At 40.1% G+C, this 20,913-nt stretch overlaps 1 protein-coding gene across 3 annotated transcripts in view; it reads left to right on the forward strand.

Moving 5' to 3' along the window:
* The first annotated feature begins 391 nt into the window (after positions 1–391).
* Positions 392–20,913, forward strand: part of Pnpla8 (patatin like phospholipase domain containing 8) — a 73,434-nt gene continuing 52,912 nt past the window's right edge. For all 3 annotated transcript variants that reach the window (XM_059279322.1, XM_059279321.1, XM_059279323.1), the window contains exon 1: positions 392–545. The gene's annotated coding sequence lies outside the window, so the exon portion shown is untranslated. The remainder of the gene's footprint in view (positions 546–20,913) is intronic.

Genomic DNA, 20,913 nt, shown 5'->3' on the forward strand with positions numbered 1-20,913 from the left:
AGGTGTCACCACTGCAGATCACAGGGTTCAGCCAGGCTGCTCACACCCAGACTGCTGTGAAAAGCAGTTCCCAGGAACCGGGGCAACAGGGAGCACGCACTGAGCCTTCTGGCACGCTCAGCTGAAGACGGATGACGACCAGCAAGCAGGCCATCAGGGACTCAACTCTGAGATCCTGCACTGAGATTAAAAGCCATCGACCTCCCCACAACCGCGAGAGCGGACCATAGAAGCAGAGTCGGCCCTCCTCGCCGCCGAGCCCCTCCCAGCTAAACTGCACACGCGACTGCTGTCCCCTACCTCCGACAACTACGCCCTACTGCGCACGCCTAGGAGGCGGACAACCCGGCCCAGGGATTGCGTCATTTCCGCTGGGGGCGTGGCGAGGCGGAGGGCGGGGCGCGGGCGTGGGTGGTGCTCGCCGGGCGGCCGTCTGTTTGGGTTCCGGGCGCCGCAGCTGCGCGAAGGCTTGGCCAGCTGACGCGGACGTCAGCGTCGGCCGGAGACGAGTGGCGGCCGCGGCGCCCGTGACCGACTGTGTCCCGGTGAGTGGCCGAGGGCCGGCGGGGTGGCAGGTGGCTTCCGCGGCGCCGACGCTCCGCCGGGCTCTCCCGCGGGCGTTGCTGGCCGGGCGCGGGGGGCCCCCCGTCCCGGCCGGCGCTGGGCCCAGTCGCCCCAGTGCCGCGGGCGGGGCCGCCCGGGTCGCCGGGGTGTTTGGGTTGGGTACGTCCCGCCCCCGCCGGTGGTCCCGCCCGGCTACTCGGCCGGGGTTGCGTGCAGGGTCCTGGACAGGGTGTTCTCTGGCAGTTAGTTCACTGCAGACTTCTCGACGGTTTCTGTGTTCCAGATCTCGTCCTTGACCCGGCAGCGTGCACCTTGTGTTTTTGGGGAGCTGAATATTTTTCACTCCTCGGCGATTTATTTTTCCTCTTCGTTCGCTATGGTCGTATCCCAGACCGCTGTTGCTTAAGTAGAATCTGATGTGCGTGCCTTTTTAAAAGATGAGGAAACATGTCTGAGTCATCAGGTTGCAGTGCCTCCTGTCCTCTTGTCCCTGTCATTTCTGTCATGATGCTGGGGGGTGGACAGGACCTGTTTTCACGCCCAGTACAGTAATAATTTTAAAGAAAAGTGGTGACACTCCAAGGAATATCTCAGCGATAGATGTTGACATAAGTGACAATCATAGAATACGTTTAAAAATACCATTTTTATTTCCAAGAACAGTTGTATTCTGGTGCAGAATTCCTGAGTGTAAGAAATATATTTTAGGCAGTCAAGATGGTGCATTATCACAACGAAATATAAACAATGTTAAAATGTGAAGATTTTTATAAAAATACATTAGACTGAACTGAAACTTATGTTTTCGTGGTGCAGTTAATTGTATCCAATCCCATGTTGCTCTTTTGTGAAATTGGGTATGCATATTAGCTCTACCTTCAGTATAATGATATCGCTTCAAAGTTTTTGCTAATCCTTCTATTTTTTATTTTGTTTTTCTATTTCTACATCTCATTTTAAAATCTTGTTAGCAGTGGCCCTCTTCGTTAATGATGTTGGATTAAAGAAAGGGTCAGTTTCACTAATTTATATTAATAGGTATTCATATGCAAAATTGATACAAGAACAGCCTGTACTTGGAGTTGTTTTCCTCAGCCAGCAAAGACAGGATTTGTTGCTTCATTTGGGGAACATACCTTTGTGAAAAGGTCAGAGCTAGACTCTTGTTTCATCTCAGTTCCAACTCTTTACTCCACATTGCATGTATTGTATTCTGTTCAGTACCCATTGCTTTAAGAAGTTACTGCTGAATTTTATAGACATCTTTCCTTGGATACTTTCTGTTTGCTTGAGGGCATTTTCTTCCTGTTTCTAACTTTGGATGCCACTCAAAGCACTATCCACATTGTTCTCCCCAAACCAAGAGTTTAACTTTTGAAATCAAAGTTGTACTAATAGGCCCATGGATATCCTGAAATGTCAAAAATATAGGGTGTGTTTGTAGCTAAGCATTTTTCAAAAGTAAAGAACAGGACCTTTGGTGAGGTCCTGTTCATCCAAATACTGCAGACCATCCTTTGGTAAACCCTTGTGACCTTACGGTTCAGTTGTCACTGTGCTGATTATTTCCTACATAAATGCAGTCTCTGTGTATTTCTGTTTCAGTGCCCTATCATTACTTAGTTCTGAAATCCAAACGTGGCATTTTTTCCTCTGTGTCTGATTTGAAAATGTGGAGTCTCTTGACAGCTTCTCTTTATCCCACTGGTGCCTGTCACCAAGTCTTGTTTTTCTTTCTAAAAAATATTTATCTTTAATTATGTGTATATGTATGTGTCTGTTTGTTGCTAGTGCAAACTTGAGTTCAAGTGTCTTCAGATGCTAAAAGACAGTGTTGGATCTCTAGGGCCGTGCAGACAGTTGTGAGCTGGAAGCTACTGTAGCAGCCTGATGTAGGTTCTGAGAATGGAAATCCAGTCCTCTGGAAGAAGAGCACACACTCTTAACCACAGAGCCACCTTTCCAGCCCCAATCTTTACTTTATATATCTTTTTATTCTCCTCGCTTCAAAATGGCTCGCAGTGTCCCCCATTTCTGCATTCTTGCTGCGTTACTGTATTCAGACCCTTGTTGCCTTTTTGGCTGCATCATTGCAATTATCAGGTGACTATTATATATGTATATCTTTTGTGGGTGTTTTTTGGGGGGGGCGGGGGTTGAAACAGGATTTCTGTGTAACCACTCTGCCTGTCCTGGAACTCACTCTGTAGACTAGGCTGACCTAGAACTCAGAGAGATCTGTCTGCCTCCCAAGTGCTGGGATTAAAGGCGTGTGCCACCACCGCCCAGCTATATATGTATATTTATTCCATCCACAATTGGAAGCATTTCCTTAGTCCCTTACTGTCTTTAGTTAAAACCTCACTCCTTTCCCCAGATAGAACTGTCTCCCTTTCTGCTTACACCTTCACTGTGTTGATAACTAGCTCTGTTCTTTCTTGCTCTTGTCCCAGTTTATAGCACTCCTCACTTTTTCTTTCTTCTCTCTACTTTTGCTGTGTCTTGTTGTGCTTGAATTTCCTCTCGAAACATTTTCTAGTGCAGACATTTGTTCAGTAGCAGTGAAGCTTGTTGCACATTTCTGTGTTAAGTAATTATTGATTGATAGTTGTGGTTTCTGGTAGGTATAATTAGTGTCTCATTTTGTTCACAAAATCATCTTTCTGTAATACTTTCCATTTGGGGGGCTTTATATTCTATATATTGATACAAAATTGATAGGTATATGTATTCTTAGATAATTACATCTTCAAAACTTTTAAAGCACTTTATGGTGTGTGTGTGTGTGTGTGTGTGTGTGTGTGAATGTGGGTGTGCAGATGTCTCAGAAATTGGATCTTTCTACAATGAGTTGTAGATATTGAACCCAGATCTTCTAGTTTGCATGGCAAATACTTTTACCAACTGAGAGAGATCGCTGGCCCCAGATGACTGACTGACTTTTTGGAAAGAAGCAACGCAGACTGCATATATAATCATAGTCTAGATCTGCATTGGTCTCTCTTCTATCTCAGTCTTGGATTGATCATTGTGAATCTTAATATGCCTCCAACCACCTTCAATATAAAAAGCTCATTCTGTCACCAGAATGTTGCTTGCTTTTCTTCTGTCTAGAATTTTTTTTTTAATCAAGATTCTCACAAGAATTCATTTCCTCACTTCATTCAGAGAGCCACAAAAATGCCAAAGTATCAGTTCTTCTGGCTGTCCCATGTAATTAGTATTCTTTGTGCCCTTCCCTTTCTGCTTTAATTCATGACACTATTGTGAGCACAAACTAATTAATATGTATCTGTTTGTTAGTAGTTTGTGGTGATCTACAAAACTGTCTGAAGGTGAATAAATAGGTCATCTTCTTACTGTTATGTGCCCCCTTTTTATCTTACGCAAGGTGTTTCCCTTAAATTTTCTGTATCAGGCTTTTATTTGTACTTTTTTACTGTAAAGAATATCATCATTCCCAAACTTCTCCCAATCCTTATCAGTAGGTTATAGTTATATTTGAGAGCTAGTATGTAGCTAGGAGTATTCATTTACAGCATTTTAGTCTCCTTCTTTATTCTTTATTCCTGGTTGCTCTTTTTTTTTTCCTCTAGTAGTTTTATTCTTCCTGTTGTCTCTGGACATTTAGCCTTACTTAATTTCTAAATTAAGTCCTATTTCTAAAGCTTGCTTGCATATTTTCCTGCTGGCTGTGTGTGCAGATCCTCTCTCTAGGTGATAGTTCATTCCATGGCATGTTTTGTAATCTTTCTGAGTTAATGTTCATTGGTGGTTGCCCCTTGCCCAACATTTGGGAAGTGACTTTACGTTGGTGTTTTAGTTGTTTCTGCTGGAATTGCATGTAATTAACCAGCTCTGACCAGTTTTCATTTGTATAGCACCTCATCAGGTCTTGTAGGTTACCTTGTACTGGTTTTAAGCATGGCTTTTTTTCATGCTAGGTTCATGTAGCTGGAACCCAGGGCTTTCAGCATGCTAGGGAAGTTAAGTATTTTGCCAGCTGAACTATGTCCTCAGCCCCACAGCATGACTTCTTATCTACATGTACTTTATCAGGTATTTCTGTGTGGTGGAAGATGCCAACTGAACTTATCACATTCACTGCAAGTCCCCTGAACCTCAGAAGAGTGAGCCAGGAAGGCAGACAGGCTTGTGTCCTTTCTATTCTTCCTCAGCACAGTGAGTGTGTTACAATATGTAGACCTACAATGTAGAAAGGATTTAGTTCAGACTTTCGTCCCCTCTGCATAGCTTCAGTCAGTCCTTGTTTTGATTTTCTCAGTATAACTTTGTACTTCTTCCTTATAAGCTACATCCTGAATAAAACTGCATTGCTTGACTCTTGGAAGGTACTCTTTGTGCTTTATTGCATGTTTATTTATTTACTTATTTATTTATTTGTGTGTGAGTGCGTGCGTGCATGCGTGCGTGTGTGTTTTAACATTATCTAGAATTCTCTCCTCGTCTTTCCATGTGAGTTTCCTTTTATTTGCAATTTTAATCGTGTGTGTGTGTGTGTGTGTGTGTGTGTGTGTTCACATTATACAGCATCTTGCCCTATAACCCTGGCTGGTTTCAAACTTGTGGTTTTCCTGCCCCAGCTTCTTGAGTGTTGAGATTACAGGCATATGCCACTATGCTTAGCACTTTTATTGTTTTAACCAATCATTTCAGATGATTCCATTGTTTTCCTTTCCTAGCATGTTAGTCATAGCTTTAAAAGAGTATATTTGTTTAGTGTGTGTGTGTGTGTGTGTGTGTGTGTGTGTGTGTGTGTGCATGTAATGGCCCATGACGGTCAGAGGACAACTTTGGGAGTCAGTCAAACCCAGGCCATCAGGCTTTGGCAGCAAGTGCCTTTATCTACTTAGCTATCCCACTAACCCTCACCCATATCTTAAGAAAAAAAAAATTAGTGCTTGCTCTTAGAGTTTGTAATATAAGATGAAACTAATCTAAATGCAGTTTGAAATAACAGTGTGTACTTCATCGATAATATGAGTAACTTACAATAACATAGTAATCCTCCTGTCTTCCTCCTTTCCCTTGTACTATCATTTCACCAGTATATGAGCATTGAACCTCTACAATTAAAATCAAGCCTTTCTTTTTAGTTCATATTAATTGTGTAAAGTAATGATTTTTGTTGTGACATTCTCATGCGTGCGTATAACCTTTCATCACCCCACTCCATGGCTCTTGTCATATGATCTCCCCACCCTCTCTCCTCCCACCTTGTCCTGGTCCCCTTTCTTTTCCCTAATAGTTTACCTTTTACTTTTATGCCATGTCACTCTCACCCCTCAGATTCCACCATAAGAGAAAACTTGTGATACTTTTCTGACACTGGATTGTTTAATATGATATCACCAGTTCCATGTGTTTTCCATCAAGTGACATTGACTCTATTGTGTGTCTGTATACAACATTGTACTTGAGTTGATTTCTATAACTTGGCTGTTGTAAATTATAAGACAGGATAGAAGAGAAGGTTGATGCACATGTGCTATTCAATGGACAATTTGCTGGAGTTTGTTCTTCACATTCACTATGTGAGTCCAGGGGTCATCATGGTTGGTGGCAAGTGCCTTTACCCACTGAGCTATCTCATTGGCCCACATACCCAGTTTTCCAAGTACATTTGCTACCGAGGTTGTCTTTATTTTATTTTTTTACATTTTATAAAATCTTTATTGAAGGCTATAGAGATGGCTCAGAGGTTAAAAGCACTGCTTATTTTTCCAAAGGTTCTGAATTCATATGGTGGCTCACAACCATCTATAATGAGATCTTGTGCCTTCTTCTAAAAAATTAAAATTTTTCTAATTTATTTATTTATTTATTATGTATACAGTGTTCTATCTGCATGTATCCCTGCAGGCCAGAAGAGTGCACCAGATCTCATTACAGATGGTTGTAAGCCACCATATGCTTGCTGGGAATTGAACTCAGGACCTCTGGAAGAACAGCCAGTGCTCTTAACCTCTGAGCCATCTCTCCAGCCTCCCCCCCAAAATCTTTATTGACAAATAATTCACATAGTATACAATTTGCCTGTTCGTACAATTAGATAGACTTTAGTCCAGCATCCTCATAGGCCCATGACACCATCACCACTTTCTATTTTAGAATATCACTGTCTTCAATTTCATACACAATTTCATACCATATAATGTATGGTGATTACATTCCACCTTATATTTTTAAATGAACATAATATTTGCAGTTGTAACCATTTTTAAGTTCATAATTCAGTGGTATGAATTACATTCAAGATATTAATTACATTCATGATATTCATTAATTACACTCATGATATTAATTACATTTGTGGTATTCATTGATTACATTTGCAGTATTCATTCAATAACTGTATTTATGATACGATTTATTACATTCATGATACTATGTCCTGATACTACTATCCGTTTGTGGGGCTTTTTCATTACACAGAACAGATACTCTGTACTTAGGAAATCATTGCTCTATATTCCTTTCTTCTCCATCTTGAGATAATGTCTAATCTTTCTGTCTCTATGAATTTGTATATTCTATATGTTTCATGTAATACAATTCTATAATATTTGTCCTTTTTCTAATGTAAAAACATTTTATGTGCAACTGCAGGCGAAACAATACACAGTTTAAACATAAAAACAGGTTATAACGCCTTTAATCCCAGCACTCGGGAGGCAGAGGCAGGCGGATCTCTCTGAGTTCGAGGCTAGCCTGGTCTACAAAGTGAGTTCCAGGAAAGGTGCAAAGCTACACAGAGAAACCCTGTCTCGAAAAACCAAAAAACAAACAAACAAACAAACAAACAAAAACCCAAAAACAAACAAAGAACAGGTTATAATTCAGAAGTCCAGGGTTATTTGAAAATGGAAAATATTTTCTCTGTAGAAAATAGTAAAAATCATAACATTTCCCAGTAAGCCCTTTTAAGCCAAATAATAGCTGAATTATACATATATATTTGATTAGATTCTGGTACACAGAAGAAACCTAACTTCATCTGTTCAGAGAGCTGTGTTTTACCTAAGTTGTGTAAGTGAGATTCCTACTCATCTTTATCACTGTTTGATGTATGGCAGACATTTTTCTATAGTTTAATCCATAATCTAAAAAGATTTTAGCCTTCCCTCCTGAGAGTACAGTCAGCATTTCCTTTCATCAGCTTGATAAGGTACAAATTCTTATCCTAATAGTGAAATGTTTCACTAAAGCTTGTCCATTGATTGGGCAAAACCAAAACTTATTATAAGCCACAGTCATCCTAGGATCCTCCATGCTAGGTAGCTTCCCTGGATCTGTGGGTTGCAGTCTGATTGTCCTTTGCTTTATATCTAGTATCCATTTATGAGTGAGTACATACCATGTTTGTCCTTCTGAGTCTGGGTTACCTCACTCAGGATGATATTTTCTAGATCCATTTGCCTGCAAACCTCATGCTGTCATTGTTTTTCAGAGGTTGTCTTTAACATGTATTTTTGGTCTCTTTCTCGAATCAGTGCATGGGTTTATTTCTTGACTCTGTTCTGTTCCATTTATTGGCATGTCTGTTTTTATGTTAATACTTTGTTTTTGTTACAGCTCTAGAGTCCATCTGCTTTTGCTCAAGATTACTTTGACTATATTGAAGTTTAGGATTTTTTTTTCCTACTTCATAAAGAATATTATTGGTATTTTGGTGGGAATGCATTGAATCTGTATATGTCTTTTAGTAATAAAGACAATTTAATTATATTGATTGTGTTGCTTTATGACTGTGGGAGGTCCTTCTACCTTACAGTGTTTTAATTTCCTTTTTCTTCAATATTTTATATTTTTTGCTGTAGAGGTCTCTTATCTGCTTTGGTTTACTTATAGGTATTTTCTTTGGAGTTGGTGTCTATTGTGAACGGAATTAATTTCCTATTTTTTTTCTTAGCAAGTTCATTGTTGGTAAATAGAACAGCTGCTGATTGGGTAGGACTAGTGGTGCAGGTTTGAGCTGAGAGAGTAAGATTACAAGCACAAGCCTAGCATGGCTACAGAGTGAATTCAAGGTCACTCTGTTCAATTTATTGAGACACTATCAAAATGAATTAAAAAAGAGACTTGGGCGTATATCTCAGTGGTACAGAACTGGTACATACATATGGTAGCATACAAGAAACCCTAGGTACTAGGAGAAAGGTAGTAATTTTGAGTTTGACTTTTTGTTTTTCTAAGATCTTGAAGTTTATTAGCAAGTTATGTATTTGTTACTACTCTGATTTCTAAATGTGGATATTCATAGCTATGTGCTTCACTCTTTAAACTTATCTATGCTGTTTTCTACACGTTATGATAAGTTGAGTGCTGTGGGAAGTTCTGTATGGCAAATGTGTTGCTAATTAGTCAATAAATAAAACACTGATTGGCCATTGGCTAGGCAGGAAGTATAGGCGGGGCAAGGAGGAGAATAAAGCTGGGAAGTGGAAGGCTGAGTAAGAGAGACACTGCCAGCCGCCACCATGACAAGCTGCATGTGAAGATCCTGGTAAGCCACGAGCCATGTGGCAAGGGATAGGTTTATGGAAATGAATTAATTTAAGCTGTAAGCACAGTTAGCAAGAAGCCTGCCACGGCCATACAGTTTGTAACCAATATAAGTCTCTGTGTTTACTTGGTCGGGTTTGAGCGGCTGTGGGACTGGCAGGTGAGAGAGATTTGTCCTGACTGTGGGCCAGGCAGGAAAACTCTAGCTACAGTTGAGGTATCATTTTCATTTGATTCTATGAACTGACTATGAGGACCCATTAATAATTGAAAAGTGTATTTTCTAATACCCATTTTTTTTTTTTTTGGTTTTTCGAAACAGGGTTTCTCTGTGTAGTTTTGCGCCTTTCCTTGTAGCCCAGGCTGGCCTCGAACTCACAGAGGTCCTCCTGCCTCTGCCTCCTGAGTGCTGGGATTAAAGGCATGCGCCACCACCGCCCGGCTCTAATACCCATATTTTTTGTTACTCTTGCTGTTTATTTCTAGATTTCTTCCATTATGATCTGATAAGATACAAGAATTTTTAAAAATTGGTTAGGATTTGCTTTGTGGCCTAAAATAGGGCATATTTTAAAGGAAGTTTCTTGAGTTGCTGAGAAGAATGCATTTTCCAGAGCTGTGGGTGAGATACTCAGAGTATGTTAAGCCCTTTTGATCTTTGGTCAAGTTTTCATCTGAAGCTTCTCTGTAAATTTGAGGGTCAGTTCTGAAACATTCCGAGTAGGATATTGAAGTCATCTGCATTATTGTTCAGAACCTGTCTGCTTATGACCATTAGCGTCCGTCCATTTTTATGAAGTCTGGTGCACCAAGATTGATGTGTGTATATTACACTCATTGCATGCTATTAATGAATTACCCTTTTATAGAGTCCCTTCTTTGTATTTTCAGACTAACTTGACATCAAGCCTTCTTTGTCAGTTATGAACCAGCTTCCCCTGCTTGCTTTCAGATACCATTTGCTTGAATATCACTTTCCATCCATGTTTGCCCTTGACAATGAAGAAAGTTTATTGCAGAGAGAAAACAAATTTTTTTAAATTGGTGAATCTTGTTTTTCATTTTTACTTTGATTTAAAGCAGTGATTTGCAGCCCTCCTAATGCTGTGACCCTTTAATGCAGTTCCTCATGTTGTGGACCCTAGACCATAAAATTATTTTGTGGCTACTTCATAACTATAATTTGCAAATGTTATGAATTGTAATATACATATCTTATTCCCAATGGATTTGGGAATCATGACCCACAGGTTGAGAACAAATATTTTATTAACAACTGTGTCTCCTGTAGCCCTGGCTGTCCTGAACTCCTTGTGTAGCTAAGGATGACTTAAAACTTCTAGTCCTCATGCTTCTACCTCCTGAGGACTAGGGTAACAGGTATGCACTGTCATTCCCAGTGTTTGCAGTGCCAGGGATTGAACCCAGGACTTTATCCATGCTAGGCAAGCATTTGTCATGTGAACTTCAGTTCCGGCTTTTTTTTTAGTCGAAAGTTAAGACAGTTTACATTCAGGGTATTTTTTTTTCTTTGGTTTTTTTTTCGAGACAGGGTTTCTCTGTGTAGTTTTGGTGCCTGTCCTGAATCTCGCTCTGTAGACCAGGCTGGCCTTGAACTCACAGAGATCCGCCTGCCCCTTTGTCCCGAGTGCTGGGATTAAAGGTGTGCGCCACCACCGCCCCCCGGAGTATTTTTTAAATAACTTTTATTTTATTTTTGACAACTTCATTCGTGTATAAAGTATATTTTGGTTATTGTAACTACCCACTCTCTCTAAACTTCCTTCCCACTCTTATTATACCACCCATACACACAAATCCCTTTCTCACATTCCTGTCTTTGAAGCCCACTGAGTTCATAGATTTAGAACTATTCTTTGGAACCTGATGGGCTCCTCAGTGGGTACACAACCGAAGCTAAAGACTGCTCCCCTTCAGTCTGTCGGCAGCCAGTAGTTCATCAGGGATAGGTAGAGCCCCCAATATCTTTGATTGATTGTTGATAAATGCAGTCTTGTATAGTGTAGGCAGAGTTTCTCTGTTTCAGCAGCCACTCCCAAATAAACGACAGGGAGACTTCTTATTAATTATGAAAGTTCAGCCAATAGCTTATGCTTGTTACTAGCTAACTCTTACATTTTAAATTAACCCTTTTTTTTTTTTTTTTATTTACTCTCTGCCATGTGGCGGTACCTTCTTTCAACACAGCACATTCATCTTGCTTCTCTCCCAGGACTCCTTTTACTCTGCCCTGCTTTGTAGCTAGAGTTTTCCTGCCTGGCCCACGGTCAGGGCAAATCTCTGACACCCGCCAGTCCCACAGGCGCTCAGACCCAACCAAGTAAACACAGAGACTTATATTGGTTACAAACTGTATGGCCGTGGCAGGCTTCTTGCTAACTGTCCTTACAGCTTAAATTAATCCATTTCCATAAATCTATACCTTGCCACATGGCTCGTGGCTTATCAGCATCTTCACATGTGGCTTGTCATGGTGGCGGCTGGCAGTGTCTCCCTCACCCAGCTTCCTGTTCTCTCAATTCTCCTCTCTGTTAGTCCCGCCTATACTTCCTGCCTGGCCACTGGCCAATCAGTGATTTATTTATTGACCAATCAGCAACACATTTGACATACAGACCATCCCACAGCACTGCTTTTTCCCAGCATTCTCTCTGCCTCGAAAATCCTGCCTAGATATTGGCCAACCAGCATTTTATTAATAACGAGAGCAACAGATTTTCACAGTGTTCACAAGGATTATTCCACAGCTGTCTAGGCCCATTGCAGGCAGCCACAGCTGCTGTGAAGTCATGATTCTTGGCTGTACTCTGTCTGGAAGACAGCATTTCCCAGTCCTTCTGCCTGTCTTTTGGCTCTTACTCTTTCTGGCTCTCTTTCTGTGATGATCCCTGAGCCTAAGAGTAGGTAGTACAAATGTCCTGTTTAGGACTAAGCACTCAGCACCACTTATTCTCAGCACCTTTGTTCATCTGTTCTTGGGCACTGTTCTCTGCACCATTTTCTGGACTGTTGTTCATTGCAAAGAGAAACTTTTCTGATTAAGGCAGGAAGTCTGTGCATATGAAAATAAATGTTCTCAGGTTTTCTAATGAAGATACCAATGTTCTGGGTCCACCCTGCCATCACTGGTCACAGTAGCAAGTCTCCAGTCCAAGCTGCACCACTTTATTCATTCTGTCCCTCCCGGAAAGAGTAGCTACTTGCTAGGTCCCTCAGTTATTCAAAGGGTCAAATACATTTGCATGGAACTCTGCAGTTACACGATTAACATTGAAAATTTTTTGGCTCTTTCTGTGTTTGTCTCCCTTATGTGTCCTCCCACTGGAATGTAACATTCTGTAACTCAAACTGTTCTGAGAACAAGGAAAGAAAATTTGTAAAAGAACTTAAAAAAAAAAAAAATCCAAGTAACAGTGAAGTTTACCTGGGGCCTGCAACAGATAAGAATTTTTTTTTTTTTTTTTTTTTTTTTTTTTTTTTTTTTTTTGAGACAGGGTTTCTCTGTGTAGCTTTGCGCCTTTCCTGGAACTCACTTGGTAGCCCAGGCTGGCCTTGAACTCACAGAGATCCGCCTGGCTCTGCCTCCCGAGTGCTGGGATTAAAGGCGTGCGCCACCACCGCCCGGCAACAGATAAGAATTTTATAGCTTCACAGTGTGAACATGTGTCCTTAGGTTACATCATAAGTGTAATTTGGAATTAACTTTCCTTTAACAAATTCATAAATTAGTATATTGATTGCTTTGGCTCATAACATTAAGGAAAGATTTTTGTATTGTAAAGTAAGATTTTCATCCTAAAGTATTTCACTTTTACTTGTAATATTAAGGGAGGATTTTTATATTGTAAAATAAGATATTTAATCTAAATACAAACCTAAAAGACCAAAATATGTCACCAAAAAGTTTGTAAAAGCTAAACTGTAAATATATTTTATATTCATTATATTTATTTATATGTTATTTAAAGCTCTCTGGGTAAATATTAAATATACTAACGTAAAATCAAAATGTAACTTTTGTGCTAGCAAAATGTCTCAGTGGATAAAAGCATTTGCCCCCTATCTTGATAACCTGAGTTTGAGCTCTAGGAAATATATGATAGAAGGAGAGAATCAACTCCCACGAGTTGACCTCTGACATACACACATACTTACCCACTAAACTTAATAATAAAATTTAAAACTTTTAACTTTCTGATTTAAAAAATGGCATAGAAAAACAAGGATTTCATGTTTTTGTTTGTTTGTTTGTTTGTTTGTTTGTTTTGAGACAGAGTTTCTCTGTGTAGCTTTGCACCTTTCCTGGAACTCTCTTTGGAGACCAGGCTGGCCTCGAACTCACAGAGATCCGCCTGCCTCTGCTTCCCGAGTGCTGGGATTAAAGGCGTGCACCACCACCGCCCAGCAGATTTCATGTTTTATCCCTCTACCAAACGAGATATTTAAAATTGAACAATTGTATTTTATTCAAATGACTCTGACACAAGGATATAATGATGTGTTAGTGCTAGTCTGTCAGTCTGTTTGTTTTCCCAGTGGGTTAAAGCTTTCCCTTGCTGGAAAACCACATCCTTAGCAGTAGGAAAAATTCTATTAGAAAGAATTATTCCTAGTGGAGGTATTCCTGTTAAAGTACATAATGATGATTAAACTCACTTTAGTAAACAAATATTTAAATCTGTTTATAAAGTTTGGCCTATTATACAACATTTTATTGTGTTTATCATTCAGTCTTTTGGGTTAGTTCTACCAACAAATAGCTCTACAAAAATTTTGTCAGAATTGACAAAAGCCTTTTTTTTAAAAAAAAAGATTTATTTACTTATTATGTATACAGTGTTCTACCTGCATGTATGCAGGCCAGAAGAGTGCACCAGATCTCATCATAGATGGTTGTGAGCCACCATGTGGTTGCTGGGAATTGAACTCTACCTCTGGAAGAACAGCCAGTGCTCTTAACCTCTGAGCCACCTTTCCAGCCCAGACAAAAGCTTTCGACTTCCTTAGCTAAAGACATTATTTTCAGTCTAAGATCTACACCTTTTTTGAAAATATCAGTTTTCTTCTTATAAAATAATTAATGAAAATAAAGACTAGCTGGGTGATGGTGGTACACACTTTTAATCCCAGCACTCAGGAGGTAGAGACAGGAGGATTTCTGTGAGTTCAAGGCCAGCCTGGTCTACAGAGAAAGTTTCAGGACAGCCAAGGCTACAAAGAGAAACCCTGTGTCAAAAAAACCAAAAAAAAAGAAAGAAGAAAAGAATGACTAGAGCCATCTTTGCTAATGGAAGTATACTCTATTACAAGAGACTTTTAAATATAAACTTAAAAATTCAAAATTTGTCTTTCCACAGTGAGCTACCAAAATACAAAGAACTAAGTGAAAGTAGGCTAAAACTAGCAGATTTTGTCAATTAAAAAAGATGTAACACAAAAGATTCAAAAGATTCTCTTCAGTCTTGTTGTAGAATTGGGGTTGGAGAGATGGCTCAGCAGTTAAAAGCTCTTTGTATTTACTTACTGCTTTAAATAAGATTGTCTGAGATACTTCAGATTCTGTTGGTATACTTTTCTGAATGTAAAAACAGTGCTATTCTTGGCTCTAGCAAACTACAAATGAAGATCATGCTGTTACGTTCTCTTAGTGGTCATGGTTTTCTGATTACGGTTTGCTTGGTCACATTTTCTTCCTCCTTAAACCAAGCCTTCATGTTAAGTCACAGTCTTCGTTACTTTCATCAGAGTCCTCTCTTCTATCATGTTTTAGTATATTTTTAAATTGACAAAGTCTTATTTTAGATATCCCAAAAGAAACTCCAGAGCTGGAGATATAGCTCAGCAGTTAAGGGCACTTTTGTATTTGCAGAAGACCTGGGATCAGTTCCTAGCACTCACATGGTGGCTCATGATCATCAGTAACTCCATTTCCAGGGGATATGATGCCCTTTACTAAACTCCTCAAGCACCAGGCACTCAGGTGTTGCACATGCATACATGCAGGGAAAACACTCTTATACAGCAAATAAAATAAATACAAAAATAAAAATAAAAAAAGAAGCTCTGTTTAGGGACCACTCCTGTTTTAAATCCAAGCTTTCAAAGCCCTGAACAATGAAACTTCTTCCTGCTAAGAAGGAAAAAAAATATTAAGGCTAACCGATTGAAACTTGCTATTGATTTTAACATAATTGTTGTATTACAAATTAAAGGCTCAGGGAAGCCTTTAATAGTTAGGTATAGTTATAGATATAGACACAGTCAAGTGTCGGCCTACCCTACAGTAACTTTGACTATTGACTCCTATTTAAGGCTACCTAAAGATTTTGGGTTGGCTGTTTTTTTTGTTTGTTTGTTTTGTTTTGTTTTTTGTTTTCTTTTTTTCCAAACTGTAGAAGAAAATCAGATATAATGAAAATAGCATTTATAGTTCTTTATATCTTGAGAACCCATGGGTTTTTTTTGTTTGCTTTCTGTTTTGCTTTTGAGATAGAATTTCCTTTTGTAGCCCTGGCTAGAGACCTGGCTGCTCTTAAACTCACAGAGATCCTCCTGACTCTACCTTCCAAGTATTAGGATTAGAGACTTGGGTCACCTTACCCTACAAGTGAGTGTTTCTTGATTAAAAAGGTCTTTAAAGGTGTCCCAATAGAATACTTAGGATATACATATGCATGTATATATATCCAATATTCATATATTGCTAATGAGAAGTAAATAGACAGTATTGCAGAGTGAGTCTTTTTTCCATTTCTTGAACATAAAATTTAAAAATGAGATTTAGCTATGCTGACAAAATCTAGAAAAGTCTTGATTTCAAGTCAGACCTCATTTCTATCTCTTGTCACTAATAGTATTTTGTATCTGGGGAAAAAGACAATTTTGTTAAAAAGAAATGAAAAGAGACACTATACTGTTATCTGATTGTTTCTGTAATGTGACTATCCATTTACTTCCCCAAACTGAAATCGGATATACTATTAACATAGTAAGACAGATGAAATTAGTAATTACAAATAAAACTTAACAATAATTTAGATATTAAATACAAGTCTAAAATAAGAGCTAGGAATTTCACAGGAGATTATAGCTATGGAATCCATCTTCCCTGCCCCCCTTCAAATAAATGAAAATTGAAAACTAGTACCATGTCTCAGATACTCCAAACATCAAATGGAATATTTCATAGAGTACAAGTAACTGTAAACATAGTCAATCTAGTAGAGTATGATTTGGAAACAAGTTAAAAGCCTGCCTCTCTTATCTGCTACCTTTCTTTCTTTAGACCATATTGTGTCCTTGATTATTTTAACTGTATATATAATCCCATATTTATGTCTAGGGCTGGAGAGATGGCTCAGTGGTTAAGATCACTTGTTGCTCTTGTGGAGGACCTGGATTCAGTTCCCAGCATCCACATGGTGACTCACAACTGTTTGTAACTTTGACGTTATCTTCTGGCTTTCATGAGCACTGGATATGCACATGGTCCACAGACACATACATGGTAAACACCGATACACATAAAATAAAAACTATATAATATACACGTCATTTTATTTATTTCAGATACAGAAAATATAAGAAGAAAAAAAAATCAGACCCAGATCCTGGTGTCTGATAGATTTGACGGTAGATTATTCTTCAATGACTTTGCCAAAAATTTCATGAAGACTGCCCTTCTGTTTACTCAGCCTCACCTTTATCAGAGGATAGGAGAGAAATGAGCTTGCAAGGGTCACCCTGAAGTTCCCAGAAGGAAACAGCATCCTTTAAAGATGTACAAGGTTGAATGACCAATTACAACTTCAGGAAAGTAAACAGAATACACAGATCCAGGACTGTTGTAGTTAGAGTTTCTGTGGCTGGGCTCAAACACCATGACCAGAGCAACTTGGGGAGGAAAGGGTTTATTTATCTTACACTCCCATATCACTGTTCATCATAAAAGGAAGTCAGGACAGGATCTCAAGCGGGGCAGGAACCTGGAGGCAGGAGGGGTGCTGCTTACTAGTTTGCTTATCATGGCTGGCTTGCTGCAGGCCGCAGAAATATATCATAAGAACTTAGCTGGTTATGGCAAAGTCACTACCTGGAGGGATCAGGGAATTTCTCCAGAGGAAGCCAAATCCCAAGGAGTTTTTGGTGTTACTTGGCTTGTTATATATCAGCTGTATTCTATTATGAAAATCATGTGTGCCTTCATAGTTTTCCCAATTGACTTTTCTCTAAGAAGGGCTAACAGTGTGGACTGATCACTCTCTGGACATACACATTCCAGGCATTTGGAGAACAGCCTCAGGAAAGGCTTTCTCTGGAGTCAGATTATCTCCCTTAGCCACTTTCAAGGACTACAGGAAACACCACCCAGGTGGGCACCCAACTTCCAAGGATAACAATGATAACAGCCCATCTGCAAATCTCCTGACTTAAATTCCACAAGGAGACACCACCCATGGGGGCGCCCAACTTCTGAGGACTAACAATGATAGCATCCCATGGGCAAGTCTCCTGATTTAAGGTAAATTCCACAAGGAGACACCACCTAGGAGAGGTGGATGTTAAGTAATAGCTTTACACAATTTAGCTCGGACCCTCCCTTTATATACCGGGACTTCCAGGGCACAGGGCGGAGAAGAGAAAAGAGAATGGAAGAACTAGATGGGTAAGAACTTGAGAGAACAAACTGAGATGGGGAAGAACTAGATTGAAGGGCTAGAAGAGAGGACTAGAGGAACGAGATGGAAGATGAAGAAGAGCCAGATGGGGAAGAACAAGATGAGGAAGAGCCAGATAAGAGAGAAGGAGATGGGAGAGGAGCTGATAGGGGAAAGAACTAGATAGATGAGAACCTAAAAGGGACAGAACTAGATGAAGGAATTAAGATAGAACGTAGAGGGGACAGTAGATAAATATAGAGAAATCAGGCAAGAAAGGAGCTAGACATGAGAGCAGAATAGAAGCTGTGTAGAGAGAGAACTATCACAGAATAATAAAGTATATGAACTAAGGAGTCTCGTGTACATAGATTCATTTCTTTTCATCAAAGATTAATTATCAGCTGGTTGTAGATTCTTCCTGGACCCTGGGAGGGGACTATCGAGGGGCTGGACCCCCATAGTCCCCAATACTGGCTCAGCTTGCTTTCTTAATAGAACCCAGGACCACCAGCCCAGGGATAGCACTGCCCACCATGGGCTGGGACCTCCCTCATATTACTAATTAAGAAAATACCCTAGCTTGCCTACAACACAGTTTTATGGAGGCAGTTTCTTAATTGAGGTTCCCCCTCTCAAATAATTTAGCTTGTGTCAAGTTGATATAAAGCTATGTCACAAGCACCGAATTATCTTGAGCTGTTTTTAGTTTCTCTGAAAGCCATTCATTGCTCAACCCCATGTCTGACCTAGTATACTCTGTAACTGCCAAGGCATTTAAAATGGTTTTTTTAACAGATCACTAATGTGGTTATTTGACTGTCAGTGGTCCCCATTGAGTTATATGTTTGCATCCTTGGTTCCCAGTTGATGGAACTGTTTGAAAGGATTAGGAAGTGTGGCCTTGTTGAAGATAGTCCCCTGGGGGTTGGATTTGAGGTTTCTAAACCTATACCATACCTAGTTAGCTCTGTCTTGTGTTTGTGGATCAGACACAAATTCTTGTGTTTGTGGTTGTAAGCTCTCAGCTACTGATTTAGCACTATGCCTGTACACCTGTTAGCATGTTCTCCACCTTGATGGCCATGAATTCTAACCCTCTGAAACTATAAGCCCCAAGTAAACTTCTATAAGTTACCTTGGACATAGTGTTTTATCACAGCAATAGAACAGTAACTAAGACAGAAGTTGGTACCAGGGAGTGGGGTATTGTTGGTGGGCCTGTTGATACTGGTTTTTTAAGAGGAATGGGGAAGACTTTAGGAGTTTGGATTAGGAATACAATTAAACACTGTGAGCGGGGCTTAACAGACCATCCTGGTAGAACCTTGCAATACAGTAGTGCCAAAATCAAGTAGATTATGGTGGCTTAGCTCAAGAGGTTTCGGAGGAAAACAATTTTAGCAACTGGCCTAAAGAGCATTCTTGTGATGTTCTGGCAAAAAATGTGGTTGCATTCTGCCCTTGTCCTAAAAATTTTCCTGAAGCAAAATTGAAAAGCAGTGGATTAATTTCCTTGGTGAAGATATCAAGACTGCCTAAAACTGGCACTATCATAAGGTTACTTGTAATCACTCCTATGAGGGTCTATAATGAAAAAGAGCAAGCAGGACAAAAAGAAATAGAAAATGTGTATTTTTGAAGTAAAAATGAGCACCAGGAAATTTAACAATGGAGCCACGGCTTGTGCTGAAACAGATAAAAAGTTAAAAGCCTGTTCCAAAATGGAATAAAGAGAGGGATGCTCTCAGGGCAGGCACCCAGCTATACTTGCCACTTGTAGAAAGGAAATGCCTGAAGAATATTGTGCCTCTAAAAAGCAACTACAAAGGGAATCTTTAAGCAAATGTGATTCAATAGGAGCAGGCTTCCTCCCATATGGACAGTCAAACTTCATAGTGTCATCCAAGTAGTTCGGGCTTTAGAGTCATGAAGGACACATGAGTGTAACATGAATGGTCTAAATAAAAACCCGGTACCTGATATTGCGGTAAAGGCTGAAAGATCAGAGAAACAAAGGAACAAGCCACTGCCATGTCTCGCCTTGCCAGTTCCTCAGTTTGAAAAGGCTTCAGCCAATAGGCTTCTAGCCGAATGAGCTTCCTCATGCCTTACATACCTTTCTCTGCCCAGCTTTCAGTTCCTGGGATTAAAAGTGTGCCCAGATCGCAACCCCCAGAGAGACCACCAAAGATGAGCATGCCGGAATGCAAAAGCAAGGTTTAATTCTGGATATACAAGCCTAGGCAGGGACTTCATCCAATACATCCAACACAGTGGAGGCTGGGGGAAGTGCCCGCCTGTCTGCAAGCTCAGTTTTTAAAGGGAAAAATCACAAGGTTACATCATTTAGGGGTGCTAGTACAGGTACAATTCTGATTGGCTCGCTTCTAGGGGCTTTCTAGAAATCATGGCTTAATCTACTTCTAAAGGAGTGGTTACCCGCCACCATTTCTCATTGGCTGTCCTCAGGTGGGGACATTTCTTTGGTCAGTTACCCTTTAAACCAGGGAGAGGACATTCCATAGTGCGGCAGTCATTACCTCGTGACTACCTTGTGACTCTGTACTTTTACACTTCTTGGTTTCTGGAATCTGAACTGACTGGTTTCAGTAACTAATGGCCTATTCCTAAAAGGAGAAATCTTAGGCCTTAATTTTAGGGTGAAAGCATTTTGGTCTTATTTCTAAGATGGCTCATTTTGGTCTCACAAAAAGCATGTGTGCTTCCCAGTACTGGGATTAAAGGTGTGTGCCACCACTGCCTGGCCCTGTTTTCTCTCCTAGACTGAGTCAATCTCCTGTAGTCCAGGTGGCTTTGAACTCACAGAGATCATCTCTGTCTCCTGAGTTCTAGAATTAAAGGTGTGTGTCACCACTGCCCGACTTCTGTGTTTAATCTAGTAGCTTGTTTTGTTCTCTGATCTTCAGGCAAAATGTATTAGGGTACACAATATATCACTACACATGAGCAAAGGAGTTGTATAATCTTCCTCCATGGTTAAGGAGAGCTGTTGAGGCCAGGCAACATGTGACAGGGTAGGGGCTGAATGAAGGCCCCAAGAGGGCAAGAGTCTCTGAGGCCGTTGTGTGAAGCTATGAAAGTGAAAGCAAGATCCTCTTCAAGATGCTGGAGACACCAGAGT

The sequence above is a fragment of the Peromyscus eremicus genome, chromosome 14 (assembly GCF_949786415.1).
Source record: "Peromyscus eremicus chromosome 14, PerEre_H2_v1, whole genome shotgun sequence".
NCBI classification, from domain to species: domain Eukaryota; kingdom Metazoa; phylum Chordata; class Mammalia; order Rodentia; family Cricetidae; genus Peromyscus; species Peromyscus eremicus.